Below are 18,116 nucleotides of genomic sequence, written 5' to 3' on the forward strand. Positions count from 1 at the left end.
ATCTTCTGATAAAAGTGCGAGACTAGTGTACTTCAAATTTGCTCTCATCTAGGGATTGCCATTATTCACAAAAATTCTCAGCTAGAGCCATCTCAGACACTAGAGTGCATAGGGGCCTTGTTCAATACAGTATCAGTAATGGCCTCCCATCATTTATGAAGAATTCAAACTATTTGATTTTAAAGTCAAAAAGATAATTCAGAATTCTTCTGTATCAGCTCGATTAATTCTAGAAGCCTTGGGGTCAATGTTAGCTGCAATACTTCTGGGACCATTAGCAAGATATCATATGAGAATTCTTCAATGGACTCTAGCAACTCAGTGGTCTATTCTACAACAACCTATGTCCACCCCATCAGAATAACTTAGGCATACAAAACGTACCTCTTGTGGTGGATGTATTCAGATCAGATATTACAAGGCCGTCCCTTCATTCTTCCCTAGCCCAAAGCCATAATGAGCACAGACACATCCCAGATAAGGTGGGAGGGGCACTTCTTGGGAAAGACAAGCCAAGGCACATGGTCCCCAGAAGAGGCCAACATGCATATCAGTGTCCTGTAAATGAGACTAGCTCTGATAGCACTGTAGGCCTTTCAAGACTCTCTCCGTTTTGGAACTGTTGTGATTCAGACAGATAACATGTTAGTGGTATGCTACATCAACAAAGAAGGAGGAATCAGATCTTATCCCTTATGTCGAGATGTTTTGAGTGTGTGGCAGTGAGCAATCTCATCCTGTTGATTTCTGATAGCAACACACATTCCAGGGTGATCCAGCATAATAGCTGACAAGTTCACCAGGTCCATTTTTTACCCCATGAATGGTCTGTCAGCATGAGAGTTGTGGAAAAGATATTCTGCCAGTGGAGCGGACTTTGCTGCAACCTTTTTGCATCTCCCTCACCAACAAGTGCAACAGGTTCTTTGCCCTGATCCATCTACCGGGAGACTCACCAAGAGATGCTCTCCTTCAGGATTGGCCCCGCAGTCTCCTATATACATTCACCCAACCTCTTTAATCCCCAGATTTCTTCAGAATGTTGCTATCAGAAATCAACAGGATCACAAGGATATTGCCAATATCCTGGCAGATCGATTTAGTGCCAACTTCACCCCCCCTCTCACCCCCTAAATGGCCCATCTCAATACCAAAAGATTGCCAAATTCCAGTAATCACGGCCACACAGGTAGAAACCGCACTCTCCAAAGCTAAGAATACAGCATCCAATGGGACCAGATGACATCCCAGGCTGTGTACTACATGAACTACAAAATGAACTGGCACCTCACCTAAGTGTCATGTTTAATCATAGCCTCACCTCAGGCTTCGTGCCCACTGCGTGGCGCACAGCTACAGTTATCCTACTCCACAAGGGGGGATCCGCCTTAGATCCCGGGAACTACCGTCCCATCAGTCTAACAAGCCTGAACTGCAAGGGCATGGAACGCATTATCATGGAAATTATAAACAAAGACATTGGCAACCTTCAAACACTGGACCCCACCCAGTTTGGGTTTCTGAAGGGTCAATCTTGTCTCCTGAAACTGATTGACTTCTTCGAATCAGTCTCTAGAGCTGTGGATGAGGGTAAGGTGGTCCACACAGCCTATCTGGACCTTGCCAAGGCCTTCGACACCATCCCCTACACTGGAATCATAGATAAACTTACTAAGCTGGGCATAAATCCCTATGTCACTCGATGGGTTGCCAACTGGCTTACTGACAGAACCCAGACTGTAAAAGTAGCCGACTCCAAATCCAGCTCCAGACAAGTGACAATTGGAGTACCTCAGGGTTCAGTCCTGGGACCACTCTTGTTTGGCATCTACTTCTCTGAAGTACAGGCCAACACTAAGGGACTCTGGCTAACAAAGTTTGCAGATGACTGCAAACTGGGAGCCATTATTGAATCCCCAGATGATGTGAATATTCTACAAAAGGGCCTTACAGAAACAGATGCCGGGTGCCAGAGCCATGGGCTCAAGCTTAATGCCAAGAAATGTATAGTTATCCCCTTTGGAAAAAAACATGTACCCCTGAATTACCACATAGGTGGCAGGACACTAAACATCAAAAGTGTGGTGGGAGACTTAGGGACACAGGTGGACAGTGGTCTCACTTTCGATAACCACATCGCCACAACAGTCAGGAAATCCTTCTGTGTGGCACACCTCATCACTAAGGGCTTTTCATCCTGAAAAAAGGAGGTCATTGTCCCACTGTACCCATCCCTCATTTGACCCATTATAGAGTATAATGCCCCATTTGGTGTGTACCTCACAAGACATCTGCAACAGCTGGAAAGGCCACAGAAATACCTCACAAAAAGAATCACAGGCCTAAAGAAGATGCCATATGCTGACCGTCTAAAAAAACTCCAGCTATACTCTGTGGCATATCGTCTACTCAGAGGCGATCTCTGCTTAACATACAAGGCCATGACAAACCCTGAGCTGTTGGACATGCTCCACTTAAAGAAATCCCAATCCCTCAGAGCCACACGCTCCAGGGATCTAAACCTTGTCATCACAATGAACAAAACATGCTGGAGGAATAGGTTCCTGACCCAGAGACTCCCCATACTCTGGAATAGACTGCCCATACATGTCAAGCAGAGCGCCTCATTGGCCCTCTTCAAAAGGAACCTTGATGATTGGATGGGAGATAGGAAATTCACCCCGGGGATCATGTCAGTCGCCCTGCTAGACAGGGGTCCAGAGAAGTAAATATTGTTTGAAGAAATATCCAGGGAATTCTTATGGCTAGGCTTGCATAGGCCCTAGGGCCGATAGCCTAGTACCAACCTATGAACCTATTAAATAATCTCGATTGAAGAACAAAGTCATCCCCATTGCCCCTTACTGGCCTCATCAGATTTGATTCCCCATTCTTTGGCGTCATCTAATGTGTCTTCTATTGATTCTGGATCTAGTTCCAGACCGCCTGCCTCACCCAACAGACATGATTCACCCGAACATTCCAGGTCTAAAATTGACTGCATGGTATCTTCACTTCCATTGATAACCACGCAACCTAGACTATCCTCCCCTGTCTGTCATATACTTTTATCTTCCCATAAATCTTCCACTAGACAGATTTACAGAAGTAAATGGAAAATATTTGTTGTTTGGGTGCAGGACTGATTCATAGGTTCATAGGTGTTTACTAGGCTAATGACCACAAGGGCCTTTATAAGCCTAGCCATGCATCCCAAATCTCTGACAAGTTCTGATACCCTTGATAAGTGTAAGTAGGGTCTTGGGAGATGAAACATTTACAAGCTAGGGCCTGGGAGATGAACCATGTATATGTTCCTTTCTTTTATTTCCACCCTATTTTTAAACTCCACTTTAATTTTATCCCACTCCCTAGCTATATTTTCAGAAGAAATTTCTATCTTCTTTAACAAATACGTGGGAAAGCGCCAGTGTCTCATTTTTCTTTCATTACCTTGTGTTTTTATTTTAGTTATTATTGGCAGATTATCTGAAATAGTTATTGGGTGTGTATCAAGACCTTCAATTAAATGCACATGTTCCTGTGGAATCTAAATAGGTAGTGTTCTTGAATTCCTGACTTCAGTCTTTAATGAAAGGGCTAATTTATCAATTGTTAAAGTACAACTAGCTGCCATTTCAAATTTTCATATAGGAATTTACAATTACACCTTAGCTTCTTCAAAACTTTCTAAGGCCTTTATAAGTGGTACACGTCTTCTGAGACTACCTTTTAAAGATTCAACTCCACTGTGGGATTTAAATTTAGTGTTACAAGCTTTGACTCGATCTGTCTTTGAACCAGCAGCAAAATGTGAACTATAGTTTTGAACCTGGAAAGCTATCTTCTTGGTTGCTATAACCTGTGCTTGAAGACTTTCTGAACTTCAAGCCTTGTCTTCTAAGCCTCCTTATTTAATATTCCATAGAGATAGAGCAGCACTATGAACACATCTTTCCTTTCTTCCTAAGGTGGTGTCAGAATCTAACATCAATCAGTCCATTAATCTTCCAGTTTTATTTCCAAATTTCACAAACAAAGGTAAACACGTTATATGTGTTGAATGTTCACAGTTATATTTTTATTTACATAGAACAAAGAATTTCCAAAAAACAAATCAAATGTTTGTTTCTTTTGCGGAATCTAAATTAAGCAAACTCGCTGCAAAAGTAACTTTAGCCAAATGGCTGACTGATTGCATTTCTTTTGTCTGTAACAAATTTGGCTAGTCTTTGCCAAAGCCTTTGAGACCCCATTCAACTAGGTCCATGGCAACATCATCAGTATTTTTATCCAGGTATTCCATGGAAGATATCTGCGCAGCTGCAACTTGGGCTAATCCTCATACCTTAATTACTCATTACAAATTGGATCTGATCTTGAGGGGAAGAGCAGCCTTTGGCTCAACAGTACTCAGATATCCTTCCTTAGAATCCTCCTGGGAATTCAGGTAGCTGGGGAGTCTGCCCAAATTGTTGCAGAATGAATGATAAAGAAGTTATGTACTCACTATAATGTTCCATCTGTGTTGTCCATTTTATTCTTCCTCAACTCCCCTCCCACCAACCCCCTACCTTTTAGCTATTAACTTATGGAAGAACAAGAAGGTTATAAAGGACCAATGTTCCTTTGGTTGATCTCCAGATATTGGTTCCTCTTATCTATGTGCTAATTTTTCATCTAAAACTATAAGCTAGCAAACAAGATCTGAGGTATATTAAGGGACAGAGCATTATGGGTAAGGGATGAGCTTGAGAGTTCTACTGGGTACAAGCTGTAAAAAATGACAGTCAGATACAGTTGTTGAGGAAGAATGAAAAATGGACAACACAGGCGGAATGTTATGGTGAGTACATAACTTCTTTTTATCATCACATTCATATTCATCTAGACTTCAGACATTTCTTAACGTTTTGTGTCTGGATCACATTATCAGTTTTCTGGCTTACCCTTGGACTATCCAGTGCACCAAGAGTTTTCAGAAAATGTCCAGCTCCAGTTATAGCCTGTTGCAGGCTACAGGGTATCAACATTTTTTTCATATTTACATTACTTTCTTATCTTTGCAGATTCTTTATCAAAGTATCTGGAATCTGTCTCTCTGTTGGGTGAAAGTTCTCTTACACAAAGTGTGATACCAAGAGAACATTCAAAAGTCTTTCTTGACTCCTTCACACAGGACTGTGTTCCTGGGATGTCAACTAGACACCTCAGATCAAAGAGATTTTCTTCCACAGAAAATAATAGATCTTTATCTATATCTGTTTACAAGGTTTTCCACTCTAACTTCAGTCACTGCAGGGGAATACCTCAGATATTTGAGTCTCGTGGTGTCTATGATTCTCATGATACCATTGGCAAGACTCCACATGAGAAAGATACAGTGGTATCTGAAGTAATTTTGGTCCCAGCACCATCACCCTATGTCTTATCAAATCCATAGGGTTTGTCAGAAGAGAAATTATTTGGTGGAGACAACAGATATCCTTAAATCTAGGTCTCCCCTTCTCCTTCCCTGTTTTAAAGCAGTCAGTCAACACAGATATCTCAGATTTTTCTTGGTGAACAGTTTCAGGGGAGATAAAAGTGCAGGGTATATGAGACACCAAGGGCAGATTCAAGCACATATATTTTATTTTTATTTATTTTTATTTTACATTTTGTTGACGGAGGATGATCCGACTGTATATTCCATTTTCAGCGGGAGGAGAGAAAAAAAGCTCAAAGCACAGAACATTTGACATTGAACTGACATGAAACAAATTATACATTCAAAAAAAGAATAATCTAACTTATTCTTTATAATTTATTTTAATGTAAGAGGTTAGTAAGGAGAATAGAATAATTATGAATTATAGACAGATCAGAGATATGTGCCCTGATCAAGGCACTTAACGCTCTGAATCATATTGTGTCCCTGGGACCTCTTCAGGTTGTTGTCGACAATACCACAGTCATGTGGTACATCAGCAAGCAGGACAGGAACCAGTTCATACTCCATTTGCAGACTAGCCATGTTAGCTTGGGATATAATTTCACAGCACAATCTCTCTCTACAGGCATCCTATATTCCATCAGAGTGAAAATGCATGTCAGACAGGCTGAGCAGGACCAGGCAGACTCTCACAAATGAAAACTAGATCAGATAGTCTTCCATGATTTGACCTGTCTGTGGGGAGTTCCTCAAGTAGACCTCTTTGCTTCCTGTCTGAACATTCATTTGACAAGATTCTATTCCCAGACTCCATGTAAGAAGGCCTGGAAGACAGATGACATTTCTTTTCCTTGGACAGAAATGTCCCTGTTTGCTTTTCTGTCCTTTCCAGTAATATCCAGGGTACTTTTGAAGATTCAGAAGGTGTTCCCTTTTTTGGAAATGACTAGAGGCAAGAACCACAAGCTTCCTCCCAGATTGGATATACTCACGCAAAAACAGGGGTGTTAGTACACCCAGACATCAATCAACTTCATTTGACTACCTGCATGGTAGGGTCTTAATTCCTTTTAGGTACCTGTTTACTGAGGACATGCAGCAGGTAGTAACAAAGGCAAGAAGAGTTTTCTAGTTGGTGCCAAAGCATAATCAGCACCCATTTAGGGATAGTTGTTCTCTGGTTTTACAATATTGGTATCTTGCTTTCCTATAACATTTCTTTTCCCTCTATCGTGGTTCTTTTATAGGCCATTTCAGCATATCTGCCAGTGGATCCTCCTCTTTCAATGCAGTCTTATGTCAAAATGTTTGTGAAAGGGAGTTTTGCACAAGAGACCTCCAGGTAAACCAGTGGCCCCTCCTTAGGATCTTAATTTTATGTTAAAAAATCAAAAATTTGCTCCACTGGAATAGATTAACCTAGCTGACTTGAGGTTCTTAACAAGGAAAACAGTTTTACTGATTAGTCTGACCTCTGCAATAAGAGTATTGGAGTTACAACCTCTTATGGTGGGCCATCCCTCTCATTTTCCAAAGAAACAAGATTTCTTTTAGAAGTAGTCCTTTTTATGCCTAAAGTGGTATCAGAGTTTACCTTAAGCCAAACTATCCATCTCCCCATTGTATTTCCTGAACCTAAAATGAGGGAGAAGGTATATTCCATGCCTTGAACATTAACCTAAAGAACATCAATGAAATTACAAAAATCTTTTATATTTTTTCTGCCCTTATTTTTCAAATGGGTCAATAGTAGTAAATATAGTAGCAAACTATACTAGTAAAATTATTTATATATAATAGTAGGAGGTTGGCATAATGGTTAAGGTGTTTATCTTACAGACACAAGGTGCAGGGTTTGATTCTCACATGAGGTAACTGGCTAGGCTTAAAATGTCCAGAAAGGGCAGTTAGCCTAGTACTAACCTATAAACCTGTCTATGAGAAGCATCCGGTTTACATTGCAAAAGCAATTCATGGTATTCTAAACGTGTTTCCCAAAATTTACCCCTGGGGTTGAGGTTAACCAACTCAATAATACCAAATTCAAGTCTCTTGAATACTTTACACACCAAAAAGTGTTTATATAAAGAGTTTTTGTCACTTATCTTTTCCCTCTATTGTGGTTCTTTTATAGGCCATCTCAGCATATCTGCCAGTGGATCCTCCTCTGGCTGACAGGTTCAGTGCAAATTTCTCCCCTCCTTCACCCCCAAAAGAAGAAATACTTATCCCAGCTGAATGTAATCTCCATGTCATCTCAGATGTCCAAGTGAGAACCGCCCTAAACAAAGCAAAAAACACAGCATCAATGGGACCTGACGGTATCCCGGGTTGCGTGTTACGTGAACTCCAAGAGGAGCTAAACCCACACATAAAAATGCTATTTAACCTTAGCCTTACTTCGGGATATGTACCTGAACACTGGCGTACAGCAACAGTGGTCCCATTCCACAACGGGGGTGCCTCAACAGACCCTGGAAACTACCGCCCCATAAGCTTAACCAGCCTGGTCTGCAAAGCTATGGAAAGAATCATTATGGAACTCATAGAGAGAGACATAGGGGACCTACAGACACTTGACCCCACCCAGTTCGGCTTTGTAAAGGGCAGATCCTGCCTTTTAAACCTGGTTGACTTTTTCAAAACAGTCACTAGAGCCATTGATGAGGGCAAAGCAGTCCATACAGCATACCTGGACTTGGCTAAGGCCTTCGACACAATACCCCACTCAGGCATCATAGATAAGCTCAACAGCTTAAAATTAAACCCTTATGTCACTAGATGGGTTGCAAACTGGCTAAAGGACAGAACCCATAAAGTTAAAATCACTGGAGCAATGTCAGACTCAAAGCCAGTCACAAGTGGTGTCCCACAGGGATCTGTTCTGGGACCCCTCTTGTTCGGCATTTATTTCTCAGATGTTAAAGCAAACTTGGGAGGGCTGTGGCTGACAAAGTCCGCAGATGACTGCAAACTAGGTGCCATAGTCGATACGCCAGCAGACACACACATCCTACAAAAAGGCCTCACAGAAATGGACAACTGGTGCCGGAGTCACGGCCTTAAACTAAATGCCAAAAAATGTATAGTCATCCCCTTTGGGAAAAACAAAGTACCCACAAATTATCACATAGACAGCAACCCACTGAGTACGGAAAAAGTAATCAGAGACCTAGGGACCCAAGTCGACAGTGACCTCTCATTTGACACCCACGTTGCCAAAGTGGTTAGAAAAACATTCTACCTTGCACACCTCATCATGAAGGGATTCACATCCAGATCCAAGGATGTCATTGTACCCCTATATTCCTCCCTCATCAGACCCATGATTGAGTACAATGCCCCATTTGGTATGTACCTCACCCGGCATTTGCAACACCTGGAGAGACCACAAAAGTACCTCACCAGGAGGATCAAGGGTCTCCAACATATGTCTTATTCTGCCAGACTAAAGAAACTTCAGCTCTATTCAGTAGCATACCGCCTGCTCAGAGGTGATCTCTGCCTGACGTACAAGGCCATGTCCAATCAGGATCTGATGGACATGCTCCACCTCAAAAATCCAAATCCATCAGGACCACGAGAGCTAAAGACTTAAACCTCGGCACAAGTATGAATAGGACATGCTGGAGGGATAGATTCATAACCCAGAGGCTTCCCATGCTTTGGAACAAGATCCCAGTTCGTATTAGGCAGAGCCCCTCACTGACTCTCTTCAAGAGAAATCTTGATGAGTGGATGGGAGATCGTAAGTTTACCCCAGGGGTCACACCTGTGTCACTGCTAGACAGGGGCACAGTAAACTTATTCTATTATATAAGGGGACCTTCATTGTGTCACTACTAGACAGAGGCACAGTATTCTAAATTTATTCTGTACATTTTTTGTACCATTTCATGGGGTGGCAAAAGCCACATCACTATGGCTAGGCTTACAAATGCCCCAGGGCAGATAGCCTAGTACTATACTATGAAACTGTGAATATCATAAATATGCTCGTATATCATGTTACAAAGAGATCTGTCTGTCTTCCTGGTATAAAACAGTGGCAAGTGAGATATTTACCCAAGTAAACAACCCCACTAGTACCACAATTGCCTTGGCAAAAATATACTGTAGAAGCCGTAACATTGTCTAATGTTAAACTAACACAAGTAGAAATATAAGTACATTGCCCACATAATTCATACTTTGATGTTCCAGGATACTTGTCTGTCACATTCCTATATCTTCTCTGTGGCACTACCCTCTTAGAATTATTGAGGGAGTGGCACACAAGTAACTTAGACAGTAGTGGTGAAGAATGTATTTTAATATTTTGCTGTTTTTGTTACTCTGCGGATTTCCCTGCATGTGATAATTCTCTGTATGAGAATTCCTGCTATATTTAGGGCTGTCTCCATTTATTTGCATATCTGTCCTGAATTAGAGCTTTGTAATTTGCACTTATTAGCTTTTTATTCATTGCCTGCTCTGTTTGAACTTTTATTACTTTTTTATGATATGAAATCTGGTTTTGCAATATTCTCCTTATCTAGTTCTTGTTTGTGTTTGCTATAAATGTTTCATTCCCCCCTGAATTTCAACATCCCCTTATGTGGTATTTTTAGTTTAGTCTGTCCTAGCTTATCATTTCTTCATCTTCCTGAATATTCTCCCAAATGTATATTTTTGTTTCCTTTGTGCCACTTCTTTTATTCCCTCTATATTTTTTTTATAAAGGGAGTTGTACACATCCCTACATTTCTGTCTATTCTTTCTTTTTCTGACAATGTCTGTCATTGTTCCCCAGTAACTTTTGAAAAATTCTGTCTTGCTCTTCCTCTAAAACCCGCTTCCATATTCCCAGCTCTCCAACTTCAAAATTTCCATCTGGCTGTTACTTTAGTACTTGCATCCATTTCACTCTATTTTGGGAGTTTTGTTTTAACCATAATGTTTTAATTCAGATTTTTTAGTACTCTTTCAGGTTTGGGACCAAAAATCCTCCTTTTGTAAGTGGAATAATTTTTTTTGTCATTGAACCTTTGGGTGTCTACCATTGCATATGTAATTCATTATAAGCTTTCTAAGGCTTTCCCAGAACATATTCCCTGGGTAATACACTAATGCTTGGGATATATATATATATATATATATATATATATATATATATATATATATATATATATATATATACACATATAAACTATGTAGTTTGGGGTAATGTAAACATTTTCTTGGCCTGAATTATTTGGTCTAGGTAATTAACTATTACGTTCCATTTTTTTATCATATTCTTGATTTTTCCAATATTTGGTTCCATGGATGCCTTGCTGTCTCCTTCTCTGTCTGTGTTATCTAAATTCAAAATATTTAAGTTTTATGTTTCTCAGTCAGTACAGAAGTTATTGCACTAGTGTAAAGTATAAACCGATTGTTATTGCTTTTTTTTTTAATTTATCCTATATCGTGACCTTTCCTCAAATTCCCTCACTATGGTGTATGCCTTTTTGATGTCACACTCTGTAATGGAGATATATATTATCATATCATCATCAAACATGCCCCATGTAATTATCATTCCTGTATTTCTGACTTCTTATTTTTGACCTAGTGATTCTAGGTATACCTCAGTCAATACTGGGGACAATGGGCAACCTTGTCGAGTTCCTCTTTTTATTGGTATTTCCTCCATTAATCTAGCAATCCTCTTTAATTGTGCTGTTGAGCCTCTGTAATTTTCCTTGATTAATCTAGTATATTTTTCAGAAAAAACATTCTCATCATTATTTCCCTTAAATGATTGTATTGTACATGAGCAAAAGTCTTCTTGGCATCAAGTCCTAATAGTGCCATCTGTTTGCCCATTCCTTCCACCTCATTCTGTATTATATGCATCTTTATTGTATTGCCAAAGGTTTGCCAACCTTATACAAATCCTAACTGGTCCTCTGCAATTTCTGATTTAAGATATTTTTGAGTTTAAATATTTTTGTTGTCATAATTACATAATTATGCTGTTTAGATTAAATATATATATATATATATATATATATATATATATATATATATATATATATATATATATATATATATATCCAATCCACACGATAAATGAATGAAAATGTCCAAAGCTGGAAGGAACACTACCAGATAGCTGTTTCAAAGAACAGGATACCAAATACTCCTTCAGAAGTTTAAAACCAGAAAAGTTTAATGCAATAATGTGAGCGCTTTCGCGGGCCACACATCCGCTTCTTCAGACATACTGAAACAAAAGAATGCTTCTACATTTGTAGTAATAGTTGACCAATCAAACAAAAAAACTAATTAATTAATTAATTAGCTAATTAAAACAAATTCAAAATGAATGACATATTCTTAAAGCAACTCCATCATCTTAAAACACTTCATAAAAAATAATACAAAATGTGTATGTTGATATATATATAAAATCAACAAAATAAATATTATACATAATAAAATATGAATATAAATACAATTATGTAACATCAATAATGTACTGAATAAATGATGGGTAGGAATACACAAAAAACAATGTGTGGATTGGGTATTATTCTTTATTGTGTTTTCTTGTGGTTTGTGATGCAAGGAACTGACAAAGGAAATATGAATGGTGCGGCTCATGTTTTAATGGATACAAGTTCCAATGGTCGATTAAGAACTCTGTTAACAGAATCAGTTAATCCGCTCATGTCTTTGAATTTCTGAATGAGTAACAATGTAGTAAATGTCAATGCCGCTAGTGAGCAAACAGTGAGAAGTCTAAAAAAAGATATAGAAAATAACATCTACAGATTTAAGTGTCTACAATGTCAATGCTATCATCTAGAAGCTTGTTTGAGCTGCAGTGTGGTTCCACGTGGGCTAAGAATTCTTAATATGCCCACGTATGGTAACAGCTATCCGGAATGTTTGTTGCAGTGGCAACAAATCAATCTAAATGCAAGTAAAGCCTATTTGAGGCTATTATTAGACTTTTTTCACCCAACTGAATTTGATTTGAGAAAATCTATTGAAGAGCAACAAGTTAAATTAACTGAGTTACTTGGTGGTGATTGTAGTGAGCTTTACTTACATGAATTGATTGACAAAGTATCACGATATGAGACCAACCTCCTCGAGCATAAAAAAAGAAAACTTAATAGAGACGTTGATGATTTCGCCAAACAAAATGTCTTTATTTGGCCAAGAACTGCCAATGGGGCCAGTAACAATTTGCCAGTGACTCGTAGGCAAGAAAATCTAGCCAATAGAGACAGAATATCAACCAACACAGTTAATTCTGAATTGCCACAAATAGTATCTTCTGAACAGGAAATACTTGGGCGTTCCCGGTCTGAAGAGACGGAGCAGAAGGAAGTGGCAAATTTGAATGGTGAATCTGTGCAGATCAACGGAATAGTCAATGACATTACATCTCCTGATCCAGTCCGTTCTGTTTATACTACACCTCATGAACAATTGTCTGATTCTGCATCAGCTATTAGTATGAATATGTCTGACGACATGAACAATTCACAGACATTCTCTGGCATCATTAGACGGAAAATGCAGCTAGAGAAAGCTGAGTCTGCAAATTTTCCAGTTGCTCCCCTGCCTATAAGAGTGGGCAGAAGGAAGTCTGTCGAGTCAGAAATGGTAAGGGGAGCTTAAAGGAAAGAACCACCTGGCCAACAACAACGGACATTGAAGAGACTCTGGAATCAAGAAGCCTAGTATGGAATATTTCCATGTATGATTTGACTCAGGATGAACTTGAGCTTCTTAATAAAGGTATGAACTTTATACCAATGTCCAACATGGACATTAGTGAAGCTATCATGTCTGTTAGGCTGTTTTCACGTAGCATAGCTTTGAAATTGTTATTTGGCAATGAACCCACAGATCATATCAATTGTTTTAAATGTAAAGGAGTCAATATACACCGCATCTCTCACCAAGTGTTGAGACTTTTATCAAAGCTGTTGAGAATGCTCTTTATAATGATATTTATTTTTCAATTAACATCAAAAATAATAATTTAACCAGGAATGAGTTAGAGGCATTAAATAAATTGAAGGATAATGGCAATATTGTCATACGCCCTGCAGATAAGGGCGGACCGGTAGTTTTGTTAGATTCTGAGTATTACTTTGATACAATGTTAAAAATGTTAGCGGATGAAGCTTATGAATTAGTACCATATAGTATTGTTTCTGAAATACAAACTAACATTCATAATAGACACCAAAAATATTATAGAATCATAAAATAAAACAAGGACCAGAAAACACCAGTGAGTAACAGCTCTACTTTCATAAAATTTAATGAACAGTCCAACTTCTCTAGCGCCTCGGCCACAGCCTTTACAGAGTAAAAAATATAAAATAGACACTAAGCAGTATATATAGTAAATCTATCAATTAATACAATTGAATAATTAATCAATTATATAAAATTCAAACATTTAAAGCTATAACAATCAAATAAAACTTTGCCAGTTACACTCCTTATGGACACAAAGTATTATACTTCATAATAAGAACTGATTCTTTTTGTCTTAATGCATCTTTTTGAAGTCCAACATTGTTAAAATGTAATGGTACATGTTCCAATATAGAAACTTTCATACAATCCATGTTACCACAATGTTCATTATTAAAATGTTCTGAGATAGGACTACTCATTTTTTTATTCCTTACATCTCTAACATGTTGTTTTATTCTACTAGATAAAGCTCTCTTTGTTTCACCAATATAATATTTTTTGCAAGAGCAAAAAATAACATAAATAACTCCCATACTAGAACATGAATATCTAGCTCTATTAGTAAATTTCTTTCCATTAATTTCTTTTATCTCAGTATTTATATATTTACAAATAGAACAATTATTGCAAGGAAAAGTTCCTATCTCATTAATATTGGTTAATATAATTTTTTTCTGTTCTTTGTAAACGCTATGTACTAAAAAATCTTGAATATTTTTGCCTCTTTTATATGATATAACCAATTCCACATTTTTAAGTGAACTAATTTCCTTTTTTACAAAATCCCAATATTTTCTTATTATGCCATTAATAATATGAGAGAAATTAGTATATTTAGTTACAAAAAATAATTTCTCTTTATCCAGTTCATTATTATTATAACTAATGGGTCCATATTTATTATATAATTTTTTCATTTTGGTCTTTTTATTAAATACTTCATTAAGGCTATCCATAACACTGGACTCATTGTGCCCTCTGTCAATAAACATAGCAGCCGCTCTTGAGGCTTCTTTAAAAGCTAATTTATCATCACTACTAAGTCTTTTAATTCTGACAAATTCACCATATGGAATAGCTTTTAAAGTGTGGGTAGGATGACAACTACTACCACACATTTTCCAATTCATTTGATCAAATTTTTTATGTATATTAGTTTGTATTTTTCTACCATTCACTCCAGTTAGGGCAATATCTAAGAAATTAATTTTCACCCCTATTTGTGTGTCATCAAATTTAATGCCTAAGTTATTATTCGATTTACAACGGGCACGCTGGCCAATCAGGTTTAATGCTTTGGGGATCATGGTATAATATTATTTAATTCATTAATAATTTGAGTAGATAAATCATAACCTCCATAACAAATAAAAAAATAAATCATCTATAAATCTATAATAACCAATTACATGTTTTGCAAAAAATTGATGTCTATATACATATCTATTTTCAAAAAAACCCATAAATAAGTTTGCATAGGGAGGGGCAAAAGCAGCCCCCATTGCTGTTCCCATCAATTGTTGGTACAAAACACCATTAAATTCAAAAATATTGTGAGTTAAACAAAATTCAATAAGTTTTAATATGTAATGTGTTCTTGGATTATCACCCATAAAAAATAATATTGCTTCTAAACCAAACCTATGGGCTATGTTGGTATAAAGACTTACCACATCTGTGGTGATGAAATACATGCCATCTAACCAACAAATGTCCCATATTTTATAATGAAAATCATAAGAATCTTTAATGTATGAAGGCAATCTAATAACCTCTTTTAACAAATGTTCATGTAATAAACTGCATAAATTATATGTGAAAAATCCATAAGCAGAAACAATTGGGCGACCTTTTGGTCGTTCCAAATTCTTATGTACCTTGGGTAAGCAAAAAAACTTTGCTATCTTGCTGTTTTTAACAATAATTTTTCGATCTACATCTAGTCGAGTGAAGTAATGTAATTTAATGCCCTTATTTAATAAGGTTTTAAATTCTTGTTCCGCTTTTATCAGACAAGAAACATCCACCTTCAAATAAACTTCCTTATTGTTAAGATGGGTCATGCACATGTCATAATAATCACATGAATTAAGCACAACTAGTTTACCCCCTTTATCAGAAGGTTTAAAAATGATGTCTTTATTTCTACTTAACAACTGTAATTTGTTCCATTGGTCTTTAGTCAAATTAAAACATTGCTTTTTACTAAGAAAGACTTCAAGTTCTTTTTCTAATAGAATATTAAGTAAATTATCAAATTTTTGAATGTTCACATTTTTACATGGAGGCACAAAAGAACTATTACTTTTTAAACTACTGGTATCTAACCAGCTGTATGCATTGTTATCACCCTCATTATCGGAAATACACGAGTAATAAGAATCATCACTGTCAACGTCACTAACTTTAAATAGTTCATTATTGATGTTACCACATTCATTAAATGTCTCATTATTCTTTCTAAAGAAAAATTCCTTTAAATTCATTTTACGATACAAGTTAAACAATTCAATTTTTAATTCATGTTTACGAGGTATACAAGTTGGAATAAATTCAAGTCCTTTATTAAGGACTGATAATTCTACTTCATCAAAATTATAATTAGACAAATTAACTACATATTCAGTAGTAGAAGTCTCTATGAAAAAATCATGTCCATCTACCTTTCTTAAAGCGTCCATCGCCCGAGTCTCTTTGGCGTTCCGAATTCTGCCAGCCTCTCTTCCTGGAATTAGTATATTGTCCATGTTGTTCTGTATATGTCCTCCGAAAAGTTTCCGAATTGGCAGCCCTAGGTAAATTGGGGAAATCCTCTGTATCCCTCTCATCTTCGTCGAACGATGATGCCCCGCTTTCACCTGAAAATAGGCTCTTGTTTTTATACTGTTCCGAAACCGGATTTCCTTTCTGAAAGGTAACATTCTTTCTTCTGGTTTTCTGATTAGTGGAGAATACAAACGCCCTCTTGTGGTCGTAATCGTGAATGTCTCTATTTAATTTATATTTCTATCTACCAGCTCTTTTTCATAATTGGTTAATTTGGTGTTAATGTTAACCAAAAGGTTTTCCAATGTAGAATTAGATGTCATATTAACCAATTGTTCACATGTTAATTTAATTTCAGTAACAAGTTTGTCTCTTTTAATATTGTCTCGTTCAACCAAAATTGAGACCCATTCTAAACTGCAGCGATGGGCTGCTGCAATCCATCGTTCTTGAAATTTTATTTCCATCTCATCAGTTAAATCAAAAGGAGAAGATGGATTTTTAATGGATCTAAGTCCACGTGGAGTTATTTCCAATTCACAATATCTTTGTAAACTTCCGATGTTATAAAAGACAGATGTTTCTTTAAATATTAATTTCTCAAGTTTAGAGCATAATTCTTGTACATCAGGGTTTTCAGAGATTTCAGACTTCTGACCCACCATGGCAAATTGATTGAGTGAACTTCTCTTATGGGAATCTTCCCATTTCTTCATAATACCAATACCAGCACTACCCGACACATCGGAGTAGTTTATATTAGTATAGTACATATTACATATATATATATATAGTACACATTATATTAACCAATATTAATGAGATAGGAACTTTTCCTTGCAATAATTGTTCTATTTGTAAATATATAAATACTGAGATAAAAGAAATTAATGGAAAGAAATTTACTAATAGAGCTAGATATTCATGTTCTAGTATGGGAGTTATTTATGTTATTTTTTGCTCTTGCAAAAAATATTATATTGGTGAAACAAAGAGAGCTTTATCTAGTAGAATAAAACAACATGTTAGAGATGTAAGGAATAAAAAAATGAGTAGTCCTATCTCAGAACATTTTAATAATGAACATTGTGGTAACATGGATTGTATGAAAGTTTCTATATTGGAACATGTACCATTACATTTTAACAATGTTGGACTTCAAAAAGATGTATTAAGACAAAAAGAATCAGTTCTTATTATGAAGTATAATACTTTGTGTCCATATGGACTTAATAAGGAGTGTAACTGGCAAAGTTTTATTTGATTGTTATAGCTGTAAATGTTTGAATTTTATATAATTGATTAATTATTCAATTGTATTAATTGATAGATTTACTATATATACTGCTTAGTGTCTATTTTATATTTTTTACTCTGTAAAGGCTGTGGCCGAGGCGCTAGAGAAGTTGGACTGTTCATTAAATTTTATGAAAGTAGAGCTGTTACTCACTGGTGTTTTCTGGTCGTTGTTTTAACATTCATAATAGTTTGCTTGAATTCAAACTTATGAATATTATAAGTGATGATTTGTTTAATTATTTCATTGTGCAACATCCTATTATACCTAGCCTTCACGGGCTACCCAAAATACACAAAAATCCGGTCAAACCTGCTTTTAGACCAATAGTGTCAGGTTCAGGATGGTTGACTGAACCGCTTTCTA

General features: G+C 36.9%; 1 protein-coding gene across 3 annotated transcripts in view; it reads left to right on the top strand.

Annotated features, from left to right (window-relative positions):
• CACNA1S (calcium voltage-gated channel subunit alpha1 S) overlaps positions 1-18,116 on the top strand; it is a 3,469,037-nt gene that overhangs the window by 1,821,618 nt on the left and 1,629,303 nt on the right. The window lies entirely within an intron of this gene.

This window comes from Protopterus annectens, chromosome 7.part0 (genome assembly GCF_019279795.1).
Source record: "Protopterus annectens isolate FY-2018-M chromosome 7.part0, PAN1.0, whole genome shotgun sequence".
NCBI lineage: Eukaryota > Metazoa > Chordata > Ceratodontiformes > Protopteridae > Protopterus > Protopterus annectens.